Raw genomic sequence first — 4,664 nt, forward strand, 5'->3', positions numbered from 1 at the left:
GCTGATAGTCGCGGCTCATGCCCGTCTCTGGAGCTCGTTTAGGCAGTGCTCTGAATCCCCTCTCCTTGCACACCCCGAAATAATGGTCTCTTGCCTCTTAGGCAGCTCCAGACCTTTTCCTGGACTCCCTCCCACCATTAATTTTTAAGGCCAGTGGATTTCTGCTCTAAAAGAGTTTTTACTGCCTGATCCTCGCAGAGGTTCTCCAGGATTGCCACAGACCGAGGTCCCAAAATCTGTCTGTGCTGTACTAAAGTTACTTATACCTGTCAAGTCAAAGCGCTGAGACAGCGAGGTGTGCAGTGAAGAGAGGGTTTACTCACGAGGCAGTCCAGCGAGGAGCAGGAGAACGAATCCCAAATCCGCCTTCCCTGAAGGCAAGGGGCTCAGGGTACTCCAGCATCTGTCTTGTTGCTTTAACTCAGTGGTTCTCAACTGGGGGATGATTTTGCCCCCAGGGGTCATGTAGCAACATCTGGAGACAGTTGGGTTGCCATAACTAGGGGGTGGGGGCTACTAGTAACTAGTGGGTCAAGGCCAGGGAGGCTGCTAAACATCCTACAGTGCACAGGACAGTCCCCCATCGGAGAATGATCTGGTCTCAGTTGTTAGTAGTGCCAAGGTGGAGAAACTCAGGCTTAACACCTCAAGCAGTTCTGATGATCCAACAGGTTTCAGAACTAGTAGCTTTAGATAGTCCAAGAAGATGGTAAGACTGGAAAAGATTATAAATGAGCCATTATAACTTACTGGCAAGAATAGTCACTAATTACTGAATCTAGCTTACATTTCAATTATCCGAAGTCTTGAGAAAGAGAGTGGGTTGACCGTAACAAACATCGTACAAATTTTGCCCCTCCTGTTTCTTGCATTTGTGTGTGGTAGGGATGGTGGGAATAGGTATAGATATAGATATATAGATATATAGATATAAAAACACATACATATATTCTTATTCTCTAGTCTATATACGTGAAAAAGTGGTATTACTGAAAACAAGATGTGTACACGGGTTAACACAATATTGTAAATCAACTATACTTGAATTAAAAAATGTGTACACGTGGCTTGCAGCATATTCAGGGGGAAGTAATATTAATAATGGAGGCGAGAAATGCTTGGATATAGGTTTGTTCCTTGCCCAATCTTCTTTGCAAACGTCTGGAGTCTCCTGGTGAATACTGAGATTCAAATATTGATTCAGGGACTTCCCTGGTGGTCCAGTGGGTAAGACTCTGCACTCCCAATGCAGGGGGCCCGGGTTCGATCCCTGGCCAAGGAACTAGATCCCACATGCCGCAACTAAGAGTCCGTGTGCCGCAACTAAAGATCCCACATGCCGCAATGAAGATCCTGCATGCCGTACTAAGACCCAGCGCAGCCAAGATAAATAAATAAAATAAATAATAAATAAATAAATGTAAAATAAAAAACAAATATTGATTCAGTAGGCAGAAATAGAGAGTTTCTCCTGTACCTACTTGATACAAAGGTTTACACTAATGAAAGTGAAAGGATTTTTATTAGTTTTTTTTTTTCTTTTTCAAACATTTCCTAAGGTTTCTGGGAACGGCAGTTGGTAGTGAAGAGAAACCATCACCACAGGTTTAGAGGTAGGTCAGAGGTCCATCTTTTTTCAGACCCCTATAGCTCCATGACTTCTCTCCTTACATGCATGTCCACTCTGGAGAAAACTTACATAAAAATAAGATAGTATTCGGGGCCTTATTTCTACATCCATTCACTCATTCACACATCCAGTATTGCTTGAGAGTCTGCTATGCCAGGCACTGTTGTAGGTGCTGAGGCTACAGCAGTGAACAAAAAAACAAGACCCTACCCTCATGGAATTTCCCTTTTGCTGGGGCAGATGCACACACAAAAACCAAACAGCTACTCTGTGTAGAATTCATCAGGGACAGATGGGTGGTGTGGGGGGAAGTGAAGCAAGGAAAGGAGAAGAGGGAGCATCAAGGGTGGAAGTGAGTGTACATTTTATAGTGGATGGTCAGGGAAGGCCTCCATGAACAGGAGACATTTAGGCAGACAGCAGAAGGAAGCAAGGGAACCAGGCTAGCCAAGTGGTTATCCGGATGAAGAGCATAGATGGCAGTGGGAACAGCAAGTGCAAAGGCCCTGGGGTATATAAGAAACAGAACAAGTGACTATCTTATGGGTATGATTGGTTTCAAAACTTTGACATTTGTTTTAGGGGCTGCCGGGGAGTTTGTAAAACTAACTTGGGTACTGTGACTCCTTTTCTCCCCACTTGAAAATAAAAAAGTGACCATCAATTAAGGTCAGATAATTATGCAGATTTTTTTGGGCACAAAACAGAAGGATGTGTGCTCTTCATCTCTTTCTGAAAGAAAACATAATAGGGTCCATGCTCAGGGAACCATTGTGCTTCTGGGACATCGGAGCAGCAAGACAGCACAGCAGCATCCCCTCCGCAAAGGACTACGGGTTTTGGAAAGAGAGAAAGGAGAGCTGAGTCCAAAGCTTGGTCCTGCAAAATGCAAAAGAATAAACAGAGACACCAACCCAGGACTTTTGCTAGTTGCACAGACGGAGTGTCACCACCCCTGGAAAATCTTTCATGCTTGGGCGGGAGCCAAAAACCAGTGAGCATTACTGTGAAAATGAGGACTGTGTCCACGGCCTGTATACTCTTTTTTTTTCTTCTTTTAAAAAGATTTTTATTAAATGTCTTTATAGAGCAACATCCAGACTCCAGATCCAGCGGCCAAGGAGACCCTATTATGCTGTGGGTACCAGTTGGGGCATGGCAGGCGGCTCTGGCTTCCCACCCTTCTGCTCGGAGATGGAGGTGGTGGGCAGTATTTCTTTCATCCTTGGGTTCCACGATGCTCACATGATCAGGCAGGGGCTTCTTAGGGCCAGTCTTACCAGTTGGGTCCCAAGGCAGCATGATCTTTACCTTGTGCCCAGCACACGTCATGGCGCACGGCAGTATCGACATAGTAGTTAACAGGGTCTCCACTGTGGATCACCAGGCCATCCACAAACTTCATGGATTTAGCCCTCTGTCCTGGGAGTTTCCCAGACACCACGACCTCGCAGCCTTTAGCCCCACTCTCCATGATGAACCGCAGCACACCACAGCAGGCCCTCCACACAGCAAGGCCTCCTAGGAATTTGTAACGCAGAGGCTCTGCCTGGGCAATGGCGCACAGACTTCTTGTGGCCACTGTTTCAGCATAAAGCTCTACACTGCCCTCAGGGAAGCCAAATCTCTTCTGAACCACAACAGTCAATTCCCGGATCCGCCGGCCCTTCTCACCAAGAACATTGTGTGTCCTGGTGGCCAAGATAATGATTTCTGTCCTGGTTGGTGTAACTCGGACCTCAACTCCAGAGTACCCATCTTCAGCCAGCTCCCAAATGAGAAACTCGTTCAGTTCAGCTTTGAATATGCCGTCAGCAACAAACTTCCTCTTCTTGGAAATCTGCACCGCCTTCTTGCCACCACGCGCCGCCAAAAGGAGAAACCTGTACACTCTCTTAATTAGAATATATTGGTGCCTGTTCAAGGTGGATCGATAAGCAGGCACCTTGAGCACCCTTGGGGAGCTGGGTAAAAAGCAGTTCTCAAAGAAAGGGCTCTTGAAGAGGCCTTAAGAGGGAACGCAAGAGGTGCCAGGAGAGCAGAAGAAGGCCAGTGCCAGCCCTTTCAAAACTCGCAACAGGAGCAAAGCCTGATCCCTCCCTGGTATGTTGTACACATTCCCAGATGTGGCCCTTACATCTTCAAAGCTCCGCTCAAACTCAGTCACCTTACGGCCATGAGATGTCACCAAGAAGAGACATGGTTTTGTTTGTTTTTCTTTGTCTTTTTTTAGCAGCAGATCTTCTCTCTGACATTCAGACATTGTCTACAAGTGTCTGACTTTCTGAGATTGTTTGGGGGGGGGGAAGCCTAATTATTCAAATGTCTGGGTCAGTGGTTCTTAAACTTCTGACTAGAGAAGGATACCCTGGGAACTTGTTAAAAACTTCAGTGTGAGGCCCCATACCCCGGAGATGAAAAATGTAGGTCTAGGAATATGCATTTTTACACTTCCCCAAAGCCATTCTGAGGCTTGTAGGTCAAAGGACCTTACTTGGAAAAACACTGTCCCATCCCCTCTCCCTCCCACCAAAAGGTCCTTTTCCTCACTGATAAAACGTGGTTGTTTGGGGAGAGGTGAGGGAGCGAAGGAAGACACGGAAGTTGCCCAGATTGCCTTGTAATTCTCTCAAACTGTGGTTCCTGACTGCAGAAAGTCTGTGTCTACACTATTCTGTTCCCAGATTCAGGCACTACTTGACTCAGTACATAGTTGGCTACATGGCGCAGCATGAAGACAGCCTGCCCAAAGCTGTTGTTCCTAATGCCCTGCCCAGCATGGCACTGGACGTCGAGGCGTTCCCCCCTACGAGGACAGGAAGGTGCATCAGCCATACCACGTGGCCGGCAGGGACCCTTGCCCGAGCACTAGAGCGTGCAACCCAGAAAAGCAAATTGGGAAATGCATTAGTGTGTCCCTATTTCAATGAGCCCCATCCATCTGATTCCTGCCCTAGCCCAGGCAGTCAGTTTGTAATTTCTTCTATTTGACCCAAAGCAGTGAGTGAGTAGAAAGAGAAGGGCGCTGGAAGTG

At 46.8% G+C, this 4,664-nt stretch overlaps 1 pseudogene; it reads right to left on the reverse strand.

The window, feature by feature from the left end:
• Positions 1-2,678: 2,678 nt before the first annotated feature.
• On the reverse strand, positions 2,679-3,893 carry LOC132513216 (small ribosomal subunit protein uS3-like; annotated as a pseudogene).
• Positions 3,894-4,664: the final 771 nt, after the last annotated feature.

This window comes from Lagenorhynchus albirostris, chromosome X (assembly GCF_949774975.1).
Source record: "Lagenorhynchus albirostris chromosome X, mLagAlb1.1, whole genome shotgun sequence".
In the NCBI taxonomy this organism is placed as follows: domain Eukaryota; kingdom Metazoa; phylum Chordata; class Mammalia; order Artiodactyla; family Delphinidae; genus Lagenorhynchus; species Lagenorhynchus albirostris.